This window comes from Dendrobates tinctorius, unplaced genomic scaffold (assembly GCF_039654945.1).
Source record: "Dendrobates tinctorius isolate UK_male_01 unplaced genomic scaffold, ASM3965494v1 ptg000083l, whole genome shotgun sequence".
NCBI classification, from domain to species: Eukaryota; Metazoa; Chordata; class Amphibia; order Anura; family Dendrobatidae; genus Dendrobates; species Dendrobates tinctorius.
Genome location: NW_027361751.1, coordinates 13,828,659 through 13,855,907, shown reverse-complemented (window position 1 = coordinate 13,855,907; position 27,249 = coordinate 13,828,659).

Sequence of the window (27,249 nt, the reverse complement as noted above, 5' to 3'; positions counted from 1 at the left end):
TGCCTATTTCAACCTGTTAAATTGAGGTGTAATCTATAGTGGGCCTGAGATAATAGTTCAGCCTCCTAAAATCTCTAGGAAGCTTCCAATTCTCCCCAATACTATATACACCTTGTACCTTGTCATACAGCAGCTAATTTCAGCCTGTTAAATTGAGGTGTAATCTATAGTGGGCCTGAGATAATAGTTCAGCCTCCTAAAATCTCTAGGGAGCTTCCGATTCTCCCCCATACTATATACACCTTGTACCTTGTTTTACAGTACCATATAGCTGGTGGTATTTTGGGTACATTTTTCCAAAAATGAGGAAGTATGGTGGAAGAGGCCGTGGAAGTAGGCGGGGGTTGCCAGCTGGTACTGATAGTGGTGGTGGTGCAGCTGCTGGTAGTGGCAAAAGCACAATAGCACCTAAGGCAGGAGGTGTTGAGCCTGCGTCATTGTCTGGCTCCACAAGGCCTCGAAGGCTCCCTTTTCTGGGAGTAGGTAAAGCGCTTTTAAAGCCGGAGCTTCAGGAACAAGTTTTGGCTTACATTGCTGACAGCCTCCAGCTCTATCGCCTCCTCTTCTGAAGTTTCAAAAAATAAAAGCACTGAGTTGTCAGTGGAGGCTCCTGGTCAAGAACAACACCTTTGTGTCCTCCACCCCTATAAAAAGTGAAGGATGTGGCAGGCCACACTACAGATTACTCCATGGAGCTCTTTTCACATACCATGCCTGTGTTATCAAGTCAAATCGTGAATTCCCCAGTCCAAGATGAATCTGACATGGAGTGCACTGATGCACAGCCACTGCTAGATTTTTCTGCTGGTACATTCACTCAGAGCACTACATTGTCCTCAAAGTGAACTGAGCCAGAATCTGACCCTGATGAAACTCAGGTGCCCCTTCCCGCATACTATACCACCTTACACGGTGACACAGAGGAAGGTGCACATGAAATTGTAGAGGAGGTGATGGATGACCCAGTTGTTGACCCAGATTGGCATCCATTGGAGGAAGAGGGTGCCGCTGCCAATAGCTCAGAAGAGGAGGATCCGCAGCAGGCATCGACATCGCAACAGCTGTTATCTGGCAGGCCCGTAGCAGTCCAAAAACGGTTTACAAAACCAAAAGAGTTGCAGGACAGCTTGGCCAGACGGTCAAATTAGCACAGCGTGCAAGGCCTCAAAATGTCTTCCATAGTAGGAAGAGTGCAGTGTGGCACTTTTTTGAACAAAATCCTAATGATCAGGCAAAGGTTATCTGTAAGAAGTGCGCAAAGACCTTTAGCAGAGGGAAAAATCTGAGAAATTTGAATACCAGTTGCATGCTTAGACATTTAACCACCATGCACTTGCAAGCGTGGACGGACTACCAAACCTCACGTACCACATGTGCACCTGCTCCGAATGAAGGTAGTCAGCAATGCTACATCGCTTCCCCCACTGTAAGCCCACCGGTTAGCACACCACCAGCAGCAAATGTTGAGGTGTCGTCGCAAGGCCAAAGCAGTCAGGGAATCACAATGTTATTGCTACGAAAGGCTGAATCTTGGCCATCAGCAAGACCACCAACACCATCACCATCACCAACCCTCTCTCAGTCCGCCATGTCCACCGCTAGTTCCACCATATGCAGCTCTCAAGTCCAGCTCACCCTACCAGAGGCTCTGAGTAGGACAAGAAAGTACTCATCCTCTCATCCGCGTACACTGTGTTTGAACGCCCACATTGCCAAACTAAATCTTGTTAGAGATGATGCCCTACCGGTTGGTTGAAAGCGAAGCTTTCCGCGAGCTCATGGACTACGCAGTCCAACGCTATGACCTACCCGGTCGGCACTTCTTTTCTCAAAAACCCATCCCAGCCCTCCACCTGCATGTGAAAGACCGCATTGTCCATGCACTCAAGCCATCAGTGAGTGGAAAGGTACACCTCACAACAGATGCATGGTTCAGTAGGCATGGCCAGGGCCGTTACGTGTCCATCACTGCGCACTGGGTTAATGTGGTAAATGCAGGGTCCACAGGGGACAGCGGCGGTGGGACAGTGCTGCCTAGCCCACGGTATAGGAAACAGTTGGCTGTAGGCGTTCGACTGTCCTCCTCCTCCAGAAGCAAAAGCTCGCCCACAGAGCGCAGTAGCACGAGCACTCCATCCGCAGCTGCCATTGTTGCACACGAGGTGTCCCACTATCGAACAGCTAGTGGTAAGCGTCAGCAGGCTGTGTTGAAGATGATGTGTTTGGGCGACAACTGACACACCGCGGAGGTACTGGCCGACTACTTGCAGCGACAAACTGAGTCATGGCTGGGCAGTCTACATCTTGAGGCAGGCAAGGTAGTTAGTGATAACGGCCGGAATTTTGTGGCAGCCATAGCCCTTTCAAAACTCAGACATATACCTTGCCTGGCTCACACCTTGAACCTGGTGGTGCAGTGCTTCCTCAATAATTATCCGGAGTTAACAGCCCTGCTCCAGAAGGTGCGAAGACTGTGCTCGCACATCCGCCGGTCGTCCGTACACTCCAGTCGTATGCAGAAGCTGCAGCGATTGCTCCTCCTTCCCAAGCACCGCCTAATTATCGACGTTGGAACAAGGTGGAACTCCACCCTGCACATGGTTCAGAGGCTGTGCGAACAGAAGCAGACTGTAAAGCATTTGTGGGAGGATACACATTCAGGCAGTTTGAGGGCAGACATGGAGTTGTTTGGTGTGCAGTGGTCGAAGCTTAAAGACCTCTGTAAAGTCCTTCAGTGTTTTGAGGAATGCACACGGCTGGTAAGCACAGATGACGCCATGAGCATGAGCATCCCACTTATGCAAACTTTGACGCACATTAAGGAGCAGGCGTCTGCAGCCGAGAAGGAAGAGGAGGAGGGAAGCCTTGATGACAGTCAGCCATTGACTGCTCAGGGAACTCTCCTGGATGAGGTGGAGGAAGAAGAGGAAGAGGAGGAGAATGATGGGGATGATTATTTAGGGGAGGAGGATGCTTCTCAGGAGTCAAGAGAAAATGTTGGTGTGGCAAAGTCAGGTACAGGGTTTGTGCGTGACTGGAGGGATGTTGATTTGTCAGAAAGTGCTCCTCCACCCAGCACTCACAGTGCATCATTGACACCTGGAACATTGGCCCACATATGTGATTATGCCTTGCAGATCCTAAAAAGGGACCCCCGCATTGCCAAAATGATGAACGATGACGACTACTGGTCGGCCAGCATCCTGGATCCACGCTATAAAGGCAAATTCCAAAACATCATGCCACAGGAGAACCTAGAGCTAATATTGGCTAACAAACAAGCAACTCTGGTAAACTGTTTGTTTGGGCATTCCCAGCACACAGCGGCGGTGATGGTTCTCCCACGAGCCGTAGGGGGCAACATGGAAGAGGTGTTCGTGGTGCACACAGCCGAAGTGGCGTTGGACACAGGGGTTTCATGACCATGTTGTGGACTGATTTTTCAAGTACCGCTCACACGACTGGTAATACTGCATCGATTGAAAGTGACAGGAGACAGCAGTTGTCAACTATGGATACAAACTACATCTCCTCCCATATCGATGTTCTCCCTCACAGGTCATTCCCCTTTGACTATTGGGCCTGTAAACTGGACACCTGGCCTGAATTGGCACAATATGCCTCACAGGAGCTCGCTTGCCCTGCTGCTAGTGTGCTATCCGAAAGATCCTTCAGTGCTGCTGGATCAATCCTGACAGAAAAAAGGACCCGTCGGTTGACCCAAAATGTTGATGATCTAACCTTCATTAAAATAAACCATGCATGCGTTTCAAAGGATTTTGTCCCACCTTCCCCTGCTGACACGTAGGTTGCCAGAAAAATGGCTCGCTTTTGTCCTCCTCTTCCTTGGACTTCTCCATTTCCTCCATTTGCAGCTGCTGAATGTCCAACATCAACATATGCCATTTTTTCAACCTCCCTAACTGGGCTGCCTCCCCCCCCAGGGCCGGGGTCACCACCTGGCGCACGCACCCGTGCGAGTGCCGTTGCCCTGGACAGGTGGATGGGCCCACTCTTGGGCGACAGCACTGGCACAGGGTCCCTCAAAGTACAATCAAGTGTCTCTGACAGTGGGGGTGCACACCTGCCGTCAGACACACCAGGGTACTATGAGGGGCCTTGTGCCAGTACTGCCGCCCACGAGTGGGCCCCCCTACTTGCTCAGGGCCCCAGCACTTGCAATACTTACCTCTCACTGCTCCACCACTGTGTAGTCTGGGCTGTTAAGTCCTTCACTGGGACTGCCAATACAAATTTGATGAACTGATAGATGATGCTTAAGACGTAGCTATGCCCTGTCCTGCTGGGCTCTATCTTCAGATGATCAATGGCTTCCATTTGTTATGGACGTCGACTCACAATGAGATGCAGTGGTGGTTTATCATCAGCTTTCACGGTTTTCCCACTCACAGACGTGTGACATTCCTGCCCACATTTTTAAATGTGTCCTCTCATGCCAATCCAATAGAATCGCATACGGCCTGTGGCTTCTGTCTTTTGCAATCCAAAGTTACCTGACAGATCATGATAGGCAGATGTGTCTGCTACTCAGCAGAGGAGCCCACCAGTGAACCAAGCTGTGCTGCCTGTTTATGTAAGAACCATTTTTTAACTCCATTTAGCCCAGTGAATACTTTGGGCTTAGTACCTGTGTCTACTGGTCAGCAGAGGAGCCCATCCGTGAATCTAGCTATGCCGCCTGTTTATGTAAGTACTGTCTGCTACTCAGCAAAGTTGCCCACCCGTGAACCAAGCTATGTCGCCTGTTTATGTAAGAACTGACAGTTAATTTTTTCACATTCTCTCTGGAATGCCGGTTAGGCCTAATTCCAGAATTCCGGTTGACCTGCACTTACTTACTGCACTTCCTCATTCGCAGGGAAGAATTGGAATCCCAGATCCCCATCACTAACGGGGTTCAGCGGGTTATCCGCACCTGTAAGCGACACATGCTGGTTCTTTCAGTGTAGCGTGCGTGCATCCCCAGACATGTAAGGGCATGACAGACCTGTTATTGCTCGATCTCGCGTGCCAGAGCCTCGCGTGTCCCTCTAGTAAGCTGGACGCGGACCGCGGAGTCATGCCGGAGTCTCGTTCGTTAACGGAATTAAGCTGACAAATCGCTAGCACAACTAAAAACGACCATGCACCACCACCCACAGAATCGACAAAGCTTGCAATCTGTCCATCCATTCCGTGGCTGGCATGGTTGAGGTTGCCCATGTGGTGTCCAATTAAGCCGCAGGCTCCACTCCTGGTGGTGCCCTTCTGAATATTCCTTTAAGGTTCAGCTTTGCAACCATACTGCCCCCGGAAAGCAAACACTTTGCCTTCATGGATACAGTTCGGAGGGTCGTGGGAATATCGCCACCCGATTGGCAGTTGGCATAATTTATGGTGGGAAGCCCGACGGTATATGATCGTCTTCGATTTTAGAATTTTAGATTTTTTTATTGTAGATTCTTATTCCAGCCTTTCTTGACTTTATAAGGGCATGACATGCCTATATCTGTGTCTCCTCCTCCTCCTTTTACTCCTCCACCTCTTTTCTATATGTAGTTGCCCTTTTCCATTTGTTATTTGTGTCTTCTGAGCATTTTGTCTGCTTTGGGACACCTTTTAAGGTGTTTTGTAATTGTTTTCTATGTGTTTGTATGTGTTTGTGTTTGCCTGCCATTGTTTTCAATGGGGTTCGACGGTGTTCGTCGAACGTTCGATGAACATTTGACGAACTTGCCTCCTGTTCGACGAACCGAACCCGAACTTGAACACTAGCAGGGTGGCTCAACACTACTCCTGATATATAGACGTACATTTGTAATGTTTAAACTATGCTATATATACCTGGTATCTGGTGATACTGTACCCTTTCTGCCGGGAAGTCCTCCTCCACCCACCACTCTAAGTGTATCATTGACACCTGGAACATTGGCCCACATGTGTGATTATTTCTTGCGGATCTTCTTTTTATATTGTGGTGTGATCCATCCTGAGCGTGTGAGAGTCTGTGGGTTACTCCTGCAATTTATATGTAGATTTAAAAATTACCCCAACACTGTATACAGCTCTACGCTTGTGATACATTACCCATTTACTGCTTTTTATATTCTGGTCTAGTCCAAACTAACCAATTGAGAGTCTGTTTCTGACTGTGGAAATAAATACTGAGATTGACAATGACCCCTACACTGTATACAGCTGTACTCTTCAGATCCATTACCGTTTTACAGCTTTTTATATTGTGTTGTAATCCATACTGAGCCTGAGAGCGTCTGTGTCTGCCTCCTGAAATATATACAGAGATTTAGAATGTTTAAACTATACTATATATACCTGCTATCTGATGATACTGTACCCTTTTTCTACTTTTTATATTCTTGTCTAATCCATACTGAGCCTGTGAGCGTCTCTGTGTGACTCATGAAATATATAGGGAGATTGACAATTATCCTATTTTGGGTACATTTTCTCCAAAATTTGGAAGTATGGTGGAAGAGGCTGTGGATGTGGGCGTGGGGGGGCCAGCTAGTACTGATGGTGGTGGTGCATCTGCTGGTAGTGGCAAAAGCACAATAGCAGCTAAGGCAGGAGGTGTTGAGCCTGCATCATGGTCTGGCTGCGGAACGCCTGGAAGGCTACCTTTTCTGGGAGTAGGTTAACCGCTTTTAAAGCCGGAGCATCAGGAACTGGTTTTGGCTTACATTGCTGAAACAGACTCCAGCTAATATGCCCTCCTCTTCTGAAGTTTCAAAAAAATACAAGCACTGAGTCGTCAAGTGCTGGCTCCTGATCAGGAAGAACCCCTTTCCTTGTGTCCTTCACCCCCAACAAAAGTGGATGATGCAGCATGCCACAATTCACATTAGTCCATGTAGCTCTTTCTCACATACCATGCCTGGGTTATCAAGTCAAATCGTGAATTCCCCAGTCCAAGATGAATCTGACATGGAGTGTGGGTCACCAGCCAGGGCAGTGGGGTTAATTGGTACCGGGCCGGTGTCTCAGAGGGATGTGTCACGGTGGTGGTGACCCGGTCCATGGCCCTGGGCGTCCATATAAAGGGGTGAATAACGTTTATAGGTGAATGATACGTGACGCCACCTGTGGTTTCTGATCAGATTGACCAGCACTGCAGTGTAGCTTCTCTGGGACAGGTGTTGTGGTGCAGCTAAGATGTAGAAGCCCTGCACAGGTAGGGCCGTAGTCGCAGGGAAGATGAAAGAGTTGGTAGATGGTGTGCAGTGCAGGATGTAGCAGAGCCATGCGCCAGGCGCAGGAGAAAGTTGACAGACACAGTCATGCAGTTCCTTTACCTGTACTTGGTGCCGTCAGTGTCCCTACAAACTCGGAGACTGGAATCCGGACCATGCGCTCCAGCTAGGAGTGAGCCTTAACTCTGCTGAATCTTCCAGCTCCCCTTCTCACGTCCACACAATTCCCCTTCCCTTCACAGACTTCCCTCCTCCCGACCACAGAGAGCAGCTCCTCAGCAGTCAGATTCAGAGCTCTCCCTGGGAACTGTGTTGTGTGTTGGTTTAACTGCTAGAGAGATCCTTCGTTGCTCCAAAGCATGACATCACACTCCCTAGGAGGAATGTAATGCCACTGTGGCGACCGTACTCCTGGGGGCGCCACAAGTGCACTGATGCCCAGCCACTGCTAGATGATTCTGCTAGTACATTGACCCAGACCGCTACATTCCCCTTGCACTCTACACAGCCAGAATCTGACCCTGAAGAAACTCAGGTTCCCCTTCCCACATACTATACCACCTTACACGGTGACAAAGAGGAAGGTGCAGATGAAAGTGCAGGTTCCTTGAGCAGGTGGGGGGGCATACTCATGGGCGACGGCACTGGCACAGGGCCCCTCATAGTACGCAAAAGTGTCAGATACACCGCCGTACTATGAGGGGCCCTGTGCCAGTGCCATCGCCAACGAGTGGGCCACCCCTGCTTGCTCAGGATCACAGCACTTGCAAAGTTGAAATACTTACCTCTCCCTGCTCCACTGCCGTGACGTCTTCCAGGTTTCCTGACAGTGACATTCTGGTCAGAGAGCGCGATGACATCACGTCTGTGCGCCCTCTGCCTAAACAGTCCAAGTGCAGAGAGATGGAAGATGGGGACGACGAGGAGTCCAGACTAGTACAGGGATTCCCTAGCGAGGAGACTTATTTAATTGTTTTAAAGGTTGGGAGCAATTTTTGGGGAGCACTATACTCTGGAGAATGATATATGGGGCCCACCATACACTGGAGCATTCCAAAGGTGGACATCAGACACTGGAGCAGCATTTACAGGGCCCATTATACACTGGAGCATTAGAAATGGGGCCCATTATATATGGAGCATTATTTTGGCCCATAAGACAGTGGAGCTTCATCCATGGGGACCAACATATATTGTAGCATTATGTGGAGCTCATCATATACTGTATCGAACATTATATAGGACCAATGATTCTGTATGGAGAAATATATATGGGCCTCATTACTCTGTATAGCGCACTATGCGGTGGCCATAATACTGTATGGAGTAATATACTGTCCGTTTTTGGAGTTATTAGAGAATTTAAAATGGATATCAGTCATGTGATGTAAGAAGTGAAGTATTTTTCATTGTACTATACCGCTATTTCTCTGCTGTATCAGAGGATCATGAATTGTGGCATGTGTTAAAAGAGCCCATTGACACTCTTTGGCCCTGGGCCCACGAAAATCTGGAGCCAGCCCTACCCCCCCCACAACTTTAGCCAAATAACCCCCAGTTTTCCATACCTAACTATTGTTATAAAGTAAATTAAGGTTGACAAGCTTATGTAATAAGAATTGATGTTTTTGGCATTAAAATGGGCACTGTAGGTGTGTTTCCTGTCCTCCACTCACTGCCGACTTGTCTTCCCCATTGACTTGCATTGGGTTTCGTGTTTCAGTCGGCCTTCGACTTTTCACGATAATCGTCCGATTGCGTTCGACCCGACTTTTGCGAAAGTCGGGTTTCATGAAACCCAACTCGACCCGAAAAAAGGCAAAGTCACTCATCTCTACACAACACACTTCTATAAAATGTGCCCTGCTGTTTTTTGTCTATGGACCTCACTAATGGCATGAGAAAACAAAATCGCCTAGAAGGTTGGTTTCACAGCCACACAGGACACTAGCTATCTAAACTATCTGACTTAGAAACAACCGCCTAGCTAACTAGCTAATATCTATCAGCACCCAGGTGCAGCGTCAGAAGCATCCTCTCTGTGCTGATATGGTGACAAGATTGCGCTAAATCAAGATGTCCATTCTTTATATAGAGAGGGACGTGATAGACGGCAGAGCAGGGGAGAATGTTGAGAGCCATCTTCAGCACCTAGCGCCGGTGAACAGCGCTTACTGGACTGCTGCTTCCCTGGCACCCGTGTGTGTGGTACTGATGCAGCACACGGTTGCTAAACATGTGCTGCAAGTATGACACACACGGACACTGTCATCACTGTGCCGTTTTCTTCTGGTACCAGAAATATCAGGACATGTGAAACCGGCCTAAGACAGATTGTTTTATGTCATAATCAAACAATATAATTTTTCTTTCACATATGTATATACACACGTGGTCAGAATTGTTGGTGCCACTCGTTTAATGACAGAAAAACCCACAATGGTGACAGAAATAAATTGAATCTGACAAAAGTAATAATAAATAAAAAAATCTATGGAAATGAACAAATGAAAGTCAGACATTGCTTTTCAACCATGCTTCCACAGAATTTTTTTAAAAAATAAAGCTCATGAAATAGGCCTGGGCAGAAACGATGGTACCCTTAACTTAATATTTTGTTGCACAACCTTTTGAGGCAATCGCTGCGATCAAACGATTCCTGTAACTGTCAATGAGCCTTCTGCATCTCACGACAGGTATTTTGGCCCACTCTTCAAGAGTAAACTGCTCCAGTTGTCTCGTGTTTGAAGGTTGCCTTTTCCAGATGGCATGTTTCAGCTCTTTCCAAAGAAGCTCAATAGGATTTGGGTCAGGGCTCATAGAAGGTCATTTCAGAATAGACCAATGTTTTCCTCTCAGCCATTCATGTGTGTTTTTAGCTGAGTGTTTTGGGTCATTATTCTGTTGCAAGACCCATGACCTACGACCGAGACCAAGCTTTTTGACACAGGGCAGCACATTTCTCTCTAAAATCACTTGATAATCTTGAGATTTCATTTTACCCTGCACAGATTCTAGACAACCTGTGCCAGATGCAGCAAAGCAGCCCCAGTACATAACAGAGCCTCCTCCATGTTTCACAGTAGGGACAGTGTTCTTTTCTTGATATGCTTCATTTTTTCATCTGTGAACATGGTGCTGATGTGCCTTGCCAAAAAGTTCCATTTTTGTCTCATCTGTCCACATGATATTCTCCCAGAAACTTTGTGGCTTGTCAACATGTAGTTTGTAAATTTCCAGTCTGGCTTTTTTATGACTTTTTTTCAACAATGGTATCCTCCTTGGTCGTCTCCCATGAAGTCCACTTTGGCTCATGCAACGACGGATGGTGCAATCTGACACTGATGTTCCTTGAGCTTGAAGTTCACCTTTAATCTGTTTAGAAATTTTTCTCGGCTCTTTTTTTACCATTCATTTTATCCGTCTCTTTGATTTGTCATCAATTTTTCTCCTGCGGCCACGTTCAGGGAGGTTGGCTACAGTCCCATGAAGCTTAAATTTCTGAATAATATGTGCAACTGTAGTCACAGGAACATCAAGCTGCTTGGAGATGGTCTTAGAACTTTTACCATTAACATGTTTGTCTATCATTTTCTTTCTAATCTCCTGAGACAACTCTTTCCTTCGCTTCCTCTTCTTTGTAGCTATTACCCAATCTCATCCACTATATCACCGATTACTGATGTAATAGCACCCTATATTACTGCTGCTGTTTATTATCTGCCAGTACTAATATACTGTACTGTCTGTTTCTTTGTAGCTATTACCCAATCTCATCCACTATATCATCGATTTCATCCACCATTGTTGTTCTCCGTTACTAAGTTCATCATCATCTCAATAAACATAGACTTAAGCACTCATACAGTCTTTTTTCTTGGAGTGGATGAATGGTTTAGCCGTATACTAGAATCCACATAGTGTCATACGTGGAAGAAGGCAGAACAACATGTATGTAAGGAGGTGGCAGGGACCCTTGTGTGCTTCCTCTCTCCTGAACACTGAGCACGTGTCACGTGCGGCACCTTGACAGTTATGCATGCTCACTAATGCTAATGTAATGTGTGGTTCTCTAATGTTCAGTAATGTGTGTCATGTACTGTGATGCATTTGTAATATACTGTGCGCAAGCTTAGGGACAGTATAGGACCATAGGGAGATTAGAATAGAAGGGGCACAGTAGAGATAGAGCAGTCTGCCCAAGGGGCAGAACTCATACAGTGAGACAGTTACAGACTGTGGGGGATAAGTTTGCAGATGGCAGTAAGGGCCCCCCAGCTGAAGAATAGTGTAGTCGGGCACCAGCTCAACAGGACTATCCACAATGATCCGGGGTCTACGACTGGGCGGGAGCAGCTGAGATGGCATTCACGGCAACTTTCTCTATTGTAAGCGGACAAGGGGCTGACAGGGAGCTGATGATGCTGAAGGTACAGATGAGGCACGAACTTCCAAACATGCTGCCCAGATGACAGAGGAAAGGAAAGCGCAGACAGGACAGAGTCTGGCTAGAGGTACGGCCTTGAACGCCAAGATGAAAAAGAGAGAAATGACAGAGATACTAGAGTCTGCCCGTATGGCAGAGGAAGGGAAAGTACAGGAATCATTGCCCTGTGTGAACTGTGCGGCTGATTAGGGATGAGCGAGTAGTGAAATACTCGGACTCGCTGTACTCGTTACAAGTAGCTCCTAAAACTCGGGTACTCGTAATGAGTAGCGAGTCCAATGTATGTCTACGGGAAATAGACCCCCGATCAGCCCGGCAGAGCCCGCACAGACCCCCGATCAGCCCGGCAGAGCCCGCACAGACCCCCGCACACACATATAAGGCTGCGTGGCCAGCCAATGACAGTAATGCCACAACAAAGAAGGCGGTGGTTTTACTGTGATTGGCTGACACATGCCGGGCGGGAGATCCGAATATTGCGAGGCAAGTAGTGACATTTACTCGGTAGGATTCGAGTACCGCATTACTCCCCGAGTACCGAATCCTAACGAGTATACTCGCTCATCCCTACTGCTGATGTGAAGAATGCAGATAAGAAGATGTCTCTGTGTGTGAACTGTGCTGTCTGTGTGATGAATATGCTGCTGTCTAGTAAAGTTAAGCTGCTGGAAAAAGACCTCGTCTCTGAAGTGATGTGCAGAGTTCATGAATGCAGAGCCGATATGGCAGCAGCTGAGAGGAATCTGCAGAGCTTGTGAGTGTGCTGTGGTGCATGCTGCACATGCAGTACAAGGGACTTTATCTTTTCATGTACAAGGTGCCGGGGTGCTCACTGACTGTTTCTTAGTGAGCTTGCCCACGACTACCACTCCATGCCACCTTGTTACATGTATTTGTTCCCATGGGATATGGTTTATTCCTTACATATCACATTTAATAATAAATAATAATAATCTTATTTCTATAGCACCAACATATTCCGCTGCACTTTACATTTTAGAGGGGACTTGTACAGACAATAGACATTAAGCATAACAATAATCACATAGATCAGATACAAGCTTGCTTGCAAGCTTACAATCTATGAACATTTTCACATGATTTTTTCATTTTTCTTTATTATATTTTTTCACTTTTTATCTCACATTTGGCTCTTTCTGGCCCCTATTGAATCTACCATTTATTATGCACTTTAATCATTTACTGTCTTTATTGTGGCACATAATCTTTAACAATGTTTATGTTTTAATGCACTGTCACTTTAAATGCTATGATTTCTGATTATGGTTGTAATATAATATCATCTAGGAATTGAGTTTGTGTAATATGTCATTTTTTATGTCATATCTAGTCATCCACATTTTGGATATCTCAAATAGGGATAGTGGGGGGTGTGAAGGACAATGGCCGTTTTGCATTCTTCCAATGCTTCTACGGGTCCTAGCATGTGGTGACATAAAACTACTTCCTATTTGAGCAATATTATGTCAGACGTTATTATCAGTAGTGATGAGAGAACGTGTTATCAGCATGTGACTTCAGTGTGTTCAAAAAATATGTTCAAGTCTCAGCGGCTGCATGTCTAGCAGCTGTTCGACAGCCACAACACATGCAGGGATTGTCTGTTTGTTAGACAATCCCTGTTGTGGCTGTCTGACAACCACAAGACATGCAGCCACGGGGACTCGAACATATTATTTGAGCATGCCGAAGTCACTTGGTTAGCACTCGAACATGCTCAGATAACACCTTATCCGAGCACATACGCTCATCAATAGTCATCATCACTAAATCACAATACAAATGATCATAAACCAGACATTACACCATAAAAATATGAACAGATCAATCCTGTCATTAAAACCTATTGGACTTTGGTTATTAAGATAAATAATCCATCTAGCTTATTTTTTCAATAGTAATTTGTGGTGATCATGAACTTACCGATGCCGATTACAAGAATAGTTACCACATTTGAAATCACCTATTGGACAGGCTTTTTCTAACCAATTCTTGGATTCTGATTTTACCAGATTCTGAACTCAAATTACAGCTTCTTTTAAGTAACTAGATGGAGGCCCGATGCCAGGGCGGTAATGTCACGATGGGGGCACACTTTGCAGCGTTGAGAATCTCTCCCCCCATGTGCTCACCCACCTATCCACTCTCTCTTTTAGAGTTGCATTTTTGTGCGCTCGGCGCAGATCAAAAAGGGTGCATGCACTGGCAAAATCATACCAGTGTACCCAACGCTAAATATAGGGTACGCCGGTCGCACGCAGCGTCATGCGCCCATAGGAGGAGCTGACCAAAGGAGGCACGACCAGGGGCGAAGCTTAGAGGCGGCCCTGCGCTGCGCCTCCTAATGCAAGTCTGAATGTAGCTTATATATGAAAGAAAATTGTAGCGGTGGGCCAAATACACAACCAGTAAAAATGAGGAAGATGTGCATCATACACACCATGGAAAAATGAAGAGCAAGGGTCACATGATGACCCACTAAAATTTATGAGCCAGGGTCACATTATGACCCTCAAAAAATGATGACCCTGTTGATATGGTGGATGAGAAGAACAAGAAAAAAAAGAAACCATGTACTTTTTTGGGTGGGAAAACATGCATAAGAATACATTAGAAAGAAGAGGAACATTTGCAGCAAGGCATCCCTTATGGCACGCCTTCAACATGTTGAGTTAGATATAATATATGCCTGCAAACTTTAATAGGGGAAAAAAAAAATATGTAGCCCTGAAAAGGACTTTTGTTTTTAATTTGCGTCAGCAGAATACCTATAGAATGACTGTAAGGCCGGGGTCACACTAACCGACGCAAATTATGGTCCGTATTTTACATGCGTAATACGGATGAATGACCCCTAAATAGTGCTCCGTAAGTCATCCGTAAGCAAGGTGTGGTGGCGTATTTTGTGCATGTCAGCATCGGTATGTAATCTGTATGGATCCGTATGGTGACATTTTCTCGCAGGCTTGCAAAATGGACATTTAACGGTTTTGAGGCCTGCAAATTATTTAAATCATTAGCCTGCACCCTATTTATTGGCTCAGGAACAGGTGGCTGCCTCCATTCTGTCCATTTGTGACCTTGCCTTGACTAGTTGTGTTGGTGTTGTATGTGCAACATGGCAGACAGTCTGAGTTTCAACACAACTGAGCAGGTTCTCTTCAACTGGCTTTTGTCACGCCGCTTTGGTCAACCATACCCAGTGATAGTGGATCCGCGGAGGAGGAGACGCATGTGGGTCCATCCACTTTTGAGGCAACGACTCACAAGAGGTCATTTTCACCGCCTCTATTCTTCTCTGCGTGAGCATCCGTTAAAATTTTACCAATACTGTCGCATGAGCCTTGCAACAACTTGATCTACTCTATGTCTGCAGAGGAGCGACTTATACTCACATTACGGTATGTACTACACAACCACATTCTCTATGTTCATGATGTGTTGCCCAAAGTATGTATTTTTTGCTTTTTGGACTAAGTTTAATGCCCTCATCTTATTCCAGATACATTTAAACTTACAGACCAGAATGTTATGTGTAATATGTACTGAATATCACGTAGTCATTTTGCGACCAAATATATGTGTGTTAGTAGATCTGAATCACTAACAAGTTTGGTATGTATGTACCTCGTCTTTTGTTAATTTGTGCATTCTAAAATGTTCCATTTCTGTTCTTCTTCAGCTTCCTGTCCACTGGCCTGTCTTATGCCGCCCTCCACCATGAGTTTCTCATTGGAACATCTACCATTTCTGGCATAGTCAGGTCGACATGTAGTCAAATATGGTCAAGACTACATCAACTCATCATGCCCGAGCCCAGGATGGAAGACTGGTTGAGGATATCAAGGGACTTTGAGGAGGAATGCCAGTTTCCTAATTGTATTGGGGCCCTGGATGGCAAACATATCAGGGTGCGTAAGCCGCCGAACTCTGGCTCCCAATTCTTCAAATATAAACAATACTTTTCTGTTGTATTGTTGGCTCTGGCCGACCCTCAATACAAGTTTATAATTGTTGACATTGGGGCCTATGGAAGGACGGGAGACTCTAGAGTCTTCAATACTTCCATTATGGGTCGGCGGCTACGCACCAACCAGTTGGATCTACCACCACCACGCCAGCTACCAGTGTTATGAATGAGTCACCGTAGGAGGCAAAAGCAGAAATACAAGCTAAGTCCAGAAAACCAGAGAAGTTGGCAACTATCAGATTGCAGACCCCTGAACCTATCAACACAACTAGCAGTAGCCGTGGGGGGTTCCTACGATGCCCTAGACCCCTCGATTACAGCCAGAGAATTACATAGGCCTAAAGAAAGAAAGGGGAAATCTAAACTGCCCCAGAGCAGACCCCAAAGCAATAGGCAGCCCCCAACATATAATGACGGTGAAGCAAGATGAAAACACTAACACAGACAGAAAGATAGACTGAGCAAAGACGGGGCCCAAAACTACCTAGATAGGAAAGGACAGGAAGGCTGCTGTCTGCAATCTGCCAAAACCCTATCAAAGACATAAGCCAACAAGCTGATATGAAAAAGGCCCTGAAGCAGCTAGGCTTCAAAAACTAAATCAGCACTAAGGTATTTTCAGAAGACAGAGCTAAATGAATTCAGCACACCCCAGCAGGGAATGGCAGAAATCCAGAAAAACAAAGCAAAACAAAGTCAAAGCAAAAAAGCAAAAGGCCGAGCAGCAAACTTAGCTTTGGAGGAGCAGGAATTCAGACTGGTCTCCATGGATCCCACAGAGAAATCACCCACAGGGCAGAAGGGCGTCGGCAGCCTTATATCCAGTCCGTAACTCCACTCAGCCAGTCATCATCATCAGCCTCAGGTGTTTGACAATCAGGCTCACTACCTTTCTTTACCAGAAGAGGGAGTTCCTCGGGCCTCAGTAATGAAGGGGAAAATGAACTCACAACATACCAGGCTCCACTCAACAATCAGTCCCTTATGTCCTTGTGGCAGATGAGGCATTTCAGTTAACACGCAATGTCATGAGGCCATATCCCCGGCGCAACCTGGACCACCGGCGCAGAATTTTTAACTTGCGCCTATCACGTGCTCGGCGACTGGTGGAGTGTTCTTTTGGCATTCTTTGTGCCAAATGGCAGGTCCTCCAGTCTGCCATTCAGCTGAGTGAACAAAATGTTAATGAAGTTGTTAAAGCCTGTGTCATTCTTCATAACTTCACCAGGATACATGATTGTTCCTACTCTGCTGGTGTTGTGCGTGGGTCGGACAATATGCGTAGGGCGAGACCACCTATTAACCCTCAACGTAGACCGCTTTCTGGGCTCAAAGTGCGTGATATTTTCACAAATTACTTTATGTCACCTGAGGCTGAAACTTCTTGGCAAGAGCATGCTGTGTCTATGTTATAATTTTTTGGTTTATGTGTGTCTAAATATATGTATTTCTTCCCCTTATGATTCTATGACTGTTTAATTGCATTGGTAAGCGTATGTTATTATGCTGACACCATTTTTTTTATTTAGAATTGAGACAGACGTAAAATGTAGTAGACAAATGTTTACTTTTGCCTTGTTTTTTTTAGAAAAACATATTATTGCCGTATGATCAATGTGGCAATGGGCCAAATTGACCTTTGTGCAGATGTGAAAAATGTGAACAAATAACATTTTCTGACAAACAAAACAACCACAAAAACATTAGCCAATACCAAAATGGCAACATTATAAATTTTGGTAGGTCGGGGGAGGAGAAGGCGGAAGACCAGCCTGTGTTTGCTGCTGGCTACTTTGCCCAACTTGGCTATCGCCCTGTGTGGGGGGCATACTGTTGCCCATGATGTGGGTAGTGTACTGCCTCCTGGGATTGTGGTTGGTACTGGCCAGAGTGATACTGGAGAGGGGCCTCTTGTTGGGGCTGGTAGGCCCGTGTCTCATCCCACCAAAATAGCCATGTCGTCCCCAACCAGGTTGGGACCAGCCTCCAACACTGGGTGGCAACAAGTGGCCATATTGGTGAGGTTGGCTAGAGCCAGACATATGTGGCTGCTGTAGGAAAGGTTGGGTAGAGGGAGGATGGGGGTGAGGTGTAGGCCCACGTATTTGAGGATCCTCAGAGCCTGCTTGAGCAAGCATGTGTGGGGTGTCTAAGGTGCATCAGATTCCTGGGGGAAAGCTGCCACCTCTCCAGATATTCAAATAACTCATATGGGGTATTGGGGTGTGTGCTTGCATCAAGCCAGATCTGAAAACATCCTCGAATACGTAGTCTCACCTCACGGGAAAGAGCACGAAGATAAATGGCCAGGCTGCGTGAGTATGCCTCCTCGCCATCATCATTATTGACTAGCCAGATAGTTCAGAACCCCTGTGTCAACATTGGTACGGGTATCTTGGGCTGGGATCTGGCGCCTTTTTCTTCCTCGCCGGGATGGTCCAGCAGGCTGTGGGGAGCCCCGGACCTGGGCAGTTGGGCTGCTGCTGATGTTGCCCTGCTCCTCCTGTATGGCTAATGGTGCAGCAGCAGACGGTCCTGCTTGTGGATGTGGTCCTGGTGGTGGGGTATGTGGTGCAGTCACTGGATTTTCCTGAGCGGAATCATCACCCATGCTTCTTGGAGGGGGAGAAGATGGGCCAGCCACCTCTTCCCCTACAGACCCAGGATCTATGATGGGCTTGGTATCTGAGCCAGTTTCTCTCTCCGTAAGGTTGGATTGAGTTCTGTTATGAAATAGAACAGAGCCAAAAATAAATCATTTTTTTTGGCCCTGTAAAGTATCTGTGTAATGTGGTGTGAGGTATTTACTTATCGTCTCAGATCCAGAATTGAAGCGAGGAAGGAGAGGCGGTCATAATAGATATATTTCCTCTTTATGTGGCCCACATCACCACTCCTGGACCGCTGCTGATGTTCCCGCCTGTATTGGTTGCGGACGCTGCGCCAGCGTCTCATCACATCTTCCACTGCAATGTGACAGGAAATATTCTCAATTTCACATATTTGCTAGGTCAAATTTGCTACCAGTAGCCTAGGCATGTGGCATCCTAGGGTGTGCTTTCTACCCAGGGTGGCATATACAGTATAATTGGGGCATCCAGGCCAGATAGACAGGGTCACAATAGTTCAGGTATCAAGTAACTACACTTAATAACTTGGTTGGCTAGGAGGATGAGGAGCTTGTGGCCTGGGCCAAATTATGGCAGTGTAAAACCATGGGTCACATAAAAATCTACCCGCCTCATGATGCAAAAAGTCCAAGCACAGCACAGGAAGGGGGGGGGGCCTGATTCTAAATGCCTTTTTTGATGTGAGGTAATTTTAAACAGTTTTTGGGTTGTACTTACTCAGTTGCTGCTGCTCCTCACGTGGCCGATCAGCAAAATCGTGGAACATCTGGCAACATATGCGCCTCCATGACGCCTCCTTTCTTGCCCGGTTGGCATAATGGGCATCACGTTGGTCCCAGATTTCCGGCCGCTCCGGCACTAGTACAATCAGCATCTCCACATTGAGGAAATATGGCGCCATTGAGCTGCAGGACTCCGTGGAGGCGTACTTCCTGGATGTCTGGAGCGCTTTTTGAGCTAATTAGTATGTCTAAGCTTCCTGATGATGGATTGGCCCATTTCCTGTCACCTGCCAAAAGACCTGCGTATTTCTCGCAAGTCACACGTGTGGTCCGTGTGTAATCCGTATTTTTTACGCACCCATAGACTTGCATTGGCGTACTACTGGCGTAGTACGCTGACAATCGCAGCATGCTGCAATTGGCACGGACCATTGAATACGGCCGAGAATTATACGGCTGTTGGGAGCTGCCCCATAGAGAATCATTTGTCCGTGTGTAATGCGTGCTTTTAACGCCTCTCACTCGCCCGTATTCCTCTCTATTGTGACCCCGGCCTAAGGCAATAAACCCTGTCTATATGCCTCTTATCCAAAACTATCCCTCTGATTTTGAACCAGTCACAGAAGAAGTAAGCAGGCTCCTTGCATCTTCTTGCCCAACCACTTGCACCAGTGACCCATTTCCATCACATCTACTCCAGTCACTTTCCCCTGCTGTCACCCCTCACCTAACTAAAATATTTAACCTCTCTCTCTCTTCTGGAATCTTTCCCTCCTCATTTAAGCATGCCATCATACATCCACTACGTGACCGGGCCAATTTTTTAAATTCTGACGAATATCACTTTATGTGGTCATAACTCTGGAATGCTTCAACAAATCCCAGTGATTTTGATACTGTTTTTTCGCGGCACATTATAATTTATGATAATAGTAAATTTAGATTGATATGTTTTGTGATTATTTATAAAAGTATCAGAAACTTGACAAAAATGTAAAAAAAATTGCAGTTTTCAAACTTTGAATGACTATCCCTTTAATCCAGATAGTCATACCACAGAAAAACATGAATAAACCACATTTCCCACATGTCGGCTTTACATCAGCACCATTTTTTAAACTGTAATTTATTTTGTTAGCCTTTTAGGAGGTTTAAAAATGTAGCAGCAATTTTTCATTTTTTCAAGGAAATTTACAAAATTTATTTTTTTGAGGGACCTATCCAGGTTTGAAGTGACTTTAGGGGTGCTATATATTGGAAAACCCCAAACGTGATACCATTTTAAAAACAGCACCCCCTGACATATTGAAAACCGCTGTCAGGTAGTTTATTAACCCTTAAGGTGATTTTTAGGAATTAATGCAAAGTGGTATAGCCGGAATGAAAAAGTGTTTGTTTACCACCTAAATGTCGCTAACTTCTGAACTGACCGCTATAGCCGGGAGACTCTAAGGCCGCTATTTGGCCATGAACAGCTATGGCAAACATCAGGACCACACAATCATGATCTCGGTGTGTCAATTAGATTAAAGTGCAAGCCCCCACAATCTTTTAACCATTTATTTGATGTAGTCACTTTTGACAGCAGCAACTAAGGGGTTAAACAGATATGGATGGTGTCAACACCGATAATTTGTGATACGGCAAGTTGTAAGATATAGTGGACAGCCGAAAACTGCTGGATTGTCACCTTTATGGGGATGATATTCTCTTATATCTCAGGTCAGTATATATACGTATTGCGGTCTTGAAGAGGTAAAACCATCCCTCGACCAAAACTGTGCCGCTAACTATAGACCTGTCTCTAATCTTCCCGTCATCTCTAAAATACTGGAACGCCTGCTCCACTCCAGTCTTATCCGCTATCTCTTTGATAACTCTCTTCTCGACCCTCTCCAATCCGGTTTCCGCTCTTTACACTCTACTGAAACTGCCCTCACTAAAGTCTCTAATGATCTACTAAAAGCTAAATCAAATGGTCATTACTCCATGCTAATTCTCTTGGATCTCTCTGCAGCATTCGACACTGTGGATCATCAGCTCCTCCTCACTATGCTCCGTTCCATTGGCCTCAAGGACACCATTCTCTCCTGGTTCTCCTCCTATCTCTCTGACCGCTCCTTTACTGTATCTTTTGCTGGCTCCTCATCCTCTCATCTTCCCCTTACTGTTGGGGTTCCTCAAGGATCAGTCCTAGGCCCCCTCCTCTTCTCTTTGTACACTGCCCTATTGGTCAAACAATCAGTAGATTTGGTTTCCAGTACCATCTCTATGCTGATGACACCCAATTATATGCTTCTTCTCCTGACATCACGCCTGCCTTTCTAGAAAACACCAGTGATTGTCTAAACGCTGTGTCTAACATCATGTCCTCACTATATCTGAAACTGAACTCCTTGTGTTTCCTCCCACTACTAATGTACTTATACCAGACATTGTCATTTCCGTGTGTGGTTCCACTATTACTCCCCAGCAACATGCCCGCTGTCTTGGGGTCATACTTGACTCCGAGCTTTCCTTTGTCCCCCACATACGATCACTGGCTCACTCTTGTTATCTGCACCTCAAAAACATTTCTAGAATTCGACCTTTTCTTACTTTTGACTCCGCAAAAACTCTTACTGTTTTTCTTATTCATTCTCGTCTCGATTATTGAAACTCTCTTCTAATCGGTCTCCCTCTTACCAAACTCATCATCGTTACACCGATGCCTCTACCTTGTGCCAGTCATTACACTGGCTACCCATCCACTCCAGAATCCAGTACAAACTTATTACCCTCACCCAAAAAGTTCTTCATTAGAGTTGAGCGAAACGGGTCGAACAATTTCAAAAGTCGCCGACTTTTGGCAAAGTCGGGTTTCATGAAACGAAACCCGACCCTAGGATGAGGTCGGCCACGAGGTCGGCGACTTACGCGCCAAAGTCGCGTTTCAAAAGTTTGTTTTGCGCTCTTTTTCAGCCAATCAGGATCCACGGACACTGTAGGCAACGTGATGACATAGGCAGGGGTCACCACCATCTTTCAGAAGGGCATGCAAGTGATTGGCTTGCTTTGGTGGGCGTCACAGGGGTTATAAAAGGGCGTGCACGCCGACCGCCATCTTACTTCTGCTGATCTTAGCACAGGGAGAGGTTGCTGATTCTGTAGGGAGAGCGTTAGGCAGGGAAGAAGAAAAAAAAACTGCTTCTGCTGCTAGCGATTTTGCCTGTGCAACACACCAGTCACTGTGTGTGCAGTACAAGGGGAGGCTATATTGTGGTGGATCAGCGGTGTTTGTTGTTAGGCTGCCTTCTAAGGCTTCCTGACAGCTGCATTGCTGTTTCCCCACTGCTCTGCAAACTGCTTTTTTAAAAGCAATCCCAATTTTTTTTTTTGTCCTGCTGAGGTACTGAGCGTGCATTTATTCACACCATACAGCGGTGTACGCTCCTCACACAGTACCGTGTAACGGCTGTTATCACAGCCACAGTGAAGCTATCTGTGTGTCACTGTGGAATGATAAGTGGAGGACTTGTTCCGTTCTTACAGACCTACACTCTAGGGAGATTCCTATTCTGCCCAATTCTACAATTCACTTTTTTCACACCTGTGCCATCGAGCCTGTGACATAGCGCTCTGATATTCAGTGGGCCTCACACAATCCAAAAGTGTCCAGTGTCCACAAGTGTCTGCAGAAATTCAAAATCTCCCTTATCCTGTAGTGACTTTTTTCACACCTGTGCCATCGAGCCTGTGACATAGCGCTCTGATATTCAGTGGGCCTCACACAATCCAAAAGTGTCCAGTGTCCACAAGTGTCTGCAGAAATTCAAAATCTCCCTTATCCTGTAGTCACTTTTTTCACACCTGCTGCATCGAGCCTGTGACATAGCGCTCTGATATTCAGTGGGCCTCACACAATCCAAGTGTCCAGTGTCCACAAGTGTCTGCAGAAATTCAAAATCTCCCTTATCCTGTAGTCACTTTTTTCACACCTGTGCCATCGAGCCTGTGACATAGCGCTCTGATATTCAGTGGGCCTCACACAATCCAAGAGTCCAGTGTCCACAAGTGTCTGCAGAAATTCAAAATCTCCCTTATCCTGTAGTCACTTTTTTCACACCTGTGCCATCGAGCCTGTGACATAGCGCTCTGATATTCAGTGGGCCTCACACAATCCAAGTGTCCAGTGTCCACAAGTGTCTGCAGAAATTCAAAATCTCCCTTATCCTGTAGTCACTTTTTTCACACCTGTTGCATCGAGCCTGTGACATAGCGCTCTGATATTCAGTGGGCCTCACACAATCCAAGTGTCCAGTGTCCACAAGTGTCTGCAGAAATTCAAAATCTCCCTTATCCTGTAGTCACTTTTTTCACACCTGTTGCATCGAGCCTGTGACATAGCGCTCTGATATTCAGTGGGCCTCACACAATCCAAGTGTCCAGTGTCCACAAGTGTCTGCAGAAAATCTAAATCTCCCCTGTCCTATAGACACCTTGTACCTTGTTTTACATTACTATATAGTTTGTTGGATTTTGTCTACATTTCTACCAAAAATGAGGAAGGCTGGTGGAAGAGGCCGTGGAATTGGGCGGGGGTTGGCAGCTGGTAATGATGGTGTTGGTGGTGGATCTGATGGTAGTGGCAAAAGCAAAATAGGACTGAATGCAGGAGGTGTTGAGCCTGCATCATCCTCTGGCTCCATAAGGCTTCGAAGGCTTAGTTTTCTAGGAGTTGGCAAACCGCTTTTAACGCCAGAGCATCAGGAAAAAGTTTTGTCTTACATTGCTGACTCAGCCTCCATCTCTATCGCCTCCTCTTCTGAAGTTGTAAAAAGTAAAAGCACTGAGTCGTCATTGGAGGCTCATGTTCATGAACCACACCTTTCCTTGTGTCCTTCACCCCAACCAAGATTGAAGGATGACGCAGGCCATACTACTGATTACTCCATGGAGCTGTTTTCACATACCATGCCTGGATTATCAAGTGAAATGGTGAATTACCCAGGCCAAGATGAATCTGACATGGAGTGCACTGATGCACAGCTGCTGATAGATGATTCTGTTGGTACATTCACTCAGAGCACTACATTGTCCTCGCAGTGTACAGAGCCAGATTCTGACCCTGATGAGACTCAGGTGCCCCTTCCCACACACTATACCACCATACACGGTGACACAGAGGAAGGTGCACATGACATTGAAGAGGAGGTGATGGATGACCCAGTTGTTGACCCAGATTGGCATCCATTGGGGTAAGAGGGTGCTGCTTCCAATAGCTCAGATGAGGAGCATTCACAGCAGACATCGACATCGCAACAGCTGTTATCTGGCAGGCCCGGAGCACTCCAAAGACAGGTTCCAAAAATCAAAAGAGTTGCTGGACAGCTTGTCCAGAGGGTCAAAACATCACAGCGTGCTAGGCCGCAAAATGTCTGCCAAAGTAGGAAGAGTGCAGTGTGACACTTTTTTGAACAAAATCCTCATGATCAGGCCAAGGTTATCTGTAAGAAGTGCGCAAAGACCTTTAGCCGAGGGAAAAATCTGAAAAATTTGAATACCAGTTGCATGCTTAGACATTTAACCAGCATGCACTTGCAAGCGTGGACACAACACCAAACCTCAAGTGCCACATGTGCAACTGATCACAAAGAAGGTAGTCAGCAATGCTACATTGTTTCCCCCACTGTAAGCCCACCGGTTAGCACAGCAGCAAATGTTGAGGTGTCGTTGCAAGGCCACAGCAGTGAGGGAATCCCACTGTTATATCAACGAAATACTGAATCTAGGCCATCAGAAAGAACACCAACTCCATCACCATCATCAACCCCCTCTCAGTCCGAACTGTCCACCGCTACTTCCACCATATGCAGCTCTCAAGTCCAGCTCACCCTCCCAGACACTATGAGTAGGTCAAGAAAGTACTCAGTCTCTCATCCGCGTACACTGGGTTTGAACGCCCACATTGCCAAACTAATCTCGTTTGAGATGATGCCCTATCGGTTGGTGGAAAGCGCAGCTTTCCGCGAACTCATGGCCTATGCAGTACCACGCTATGACCTACCCAGTCGCCACTTCTTCTCTCGCAAAGCCATCCCAGCCCTCCACCATCATGTGAAAGACCGCATTGTCCATGCACTCAAGCAGTCAGTGAGTGGAAAGGTGCACCTCACAACTGATGCATGGTCCAGTCGGCATGGCCAGGGCCGTTACGTGTCCATCACTGCGCACTGGGTTAATGTGGTGGATGCAGGGTCCACAGGGGACAGCGGTGGTGGGACAGTGCTGCCTAGCCCACGGTATAGGAAACAGTTGGCTGTAGGCGTTCCACCCTCCTCCTCCTCCTCCAGAAGCGAAAGCTCGTCCACAGAGTGCAGTCGTACGAGCACTCCATCTGCAGCTGCCACTGTTGCACATGAGGTGTCCCCCTATCGAGCAGCTAGTGGAAAGCGTCAGCAGGCTGTGTTGCAGATGATGTGTTTGGGCGACAGACACACCGCCGAGGTGCTGGCCGAGTACTTGAAGCGACAAACTGAGTCATGGCTGGGCAGTGTACATCTTGAGGCAGGCAAGGTAGTTAGTGATAACGGCCGTAATTTTGTGGCAGCCATAGCCCTTTCAAAACTCAGCCACACACCTTGCTTGGCTCACACCTTGAACCTGGTGGTGCAGTGCTTCCTCAAAAATTATCCGGAGTTAACAGCCCTGCTCCATAAGGTGCGAAGACTGTGCGCGCACATCCGCCGGTCGCCTGTACACTCCATTCGTATGCAGAAGCTGCAGCGATTGCTCCACCTTCCCAACCACCGCCTCATTATCGACATTGCAACAAGGTGGAACTCCACCCTGCACTTTGAGAGCAGACATGGAGTTGACAGGTGTGCAGTGGTCGAAGCTGAAAGACCTCTGTAAAGTCCTTCAGTGTTTTGAGGAATGCACACAGCTGGTAAGCGCAGACGACGCCATCCTAAGCATGAGCATCCCACTTATGCGTCTGCTCATGCAATCTTTGACGCACCTTAAGGAGCAGGCATCTGCAGCCAATGTTGACGAGGAGGAAGAGGTGGAGGGAATCCTTGATGACATTCAGCCATTGTCTGCTCAGGGACCTCTCCTGGACGAGTTGGAGGAAAAAGAGGAGGAGGATGATGATGGGGATGATTACTTAGGGGAGGAGGATGCATCTCGTGGGGCAAGTGAAAATGTTGGCATGGCAAGGTCTGGTACAGGGTTTGTGCGTGACTGGAGGGATGTGGATTTGCCAGAAAGTGCTCCTCCAACCAGCACTCGCAGTGCATCATTGACACCGGGAACATTGGCCCACATGTCAGATTATGCCTTGCGGATCCTAAAAAGGGACCCCCGCATTGCCAAAATGATGAACGATGACGACTACTGGTTGGCCAGCATCCTGGATCCACGCTAGAAAGGCAAATTACAAAACATCATGCCACAGGAGAACCTTGACCTAATATTGGCTAATAAACAAGCAACTCTGGTAAATCGGTTGCTTGAGGCATTCCCAGCACACAGCAGCGGTGATGGTTCTCACACGAGCCGTACGGGCCGGGGGCAGCTTGGCAGAGGTGTTCATGGTGCACACAGCAGAAGTGGCTTTGGAGACAGGGGTTTCATGACAATGTTGTGGACTGATTTTTCAAGTACCGCTCACACAACTGGTAATACAGCATCGATGGAAAGTGACAGGAGACAGCAGTTGTCAACTATGGTTACAAACTACTTTTCCTCCCATATCGATGTTCTCCCACACAGGTCATTCCCCTTTGACTATTGGGCCGCTAAACTGGACACCTGGCCTGAATTGGCACAATATGCCTTACAGGAGCTCGCTTGCCCAGCTGCAAGTGTGCTATCGGAAAGAGTCTTCAGTGCAGCTGGATCAATCCTGACAGAAAAAAGGACCCGTCTGTCAACCCAAAATGTGGATGATCTAACCTTCATTAAAATGAACCATGCATGGGTTTCCAAGGATTTTGTCCCACCTTCCCCTGATGACGCATAGGGTGACAGAAAAATGGCTTGCTTTGGTCCACCTCTTCCTGGGACTTGACCTATTTCGCCTTTTGCATCAGCTGAATGTCCAACATCAACATATGCCACTTTCTAAAACTCCCTAACTGTGCTGCCTCCCCCCCCCATGGCCGGGGTCACCACCTAGCGCACGACACCGTGCGAGTGCCGTTGCCCTGGACAGGTGGGTAGGCCAACTCTTGGGCGCGGGCACTGGCACAGGGTCCCTCATAGT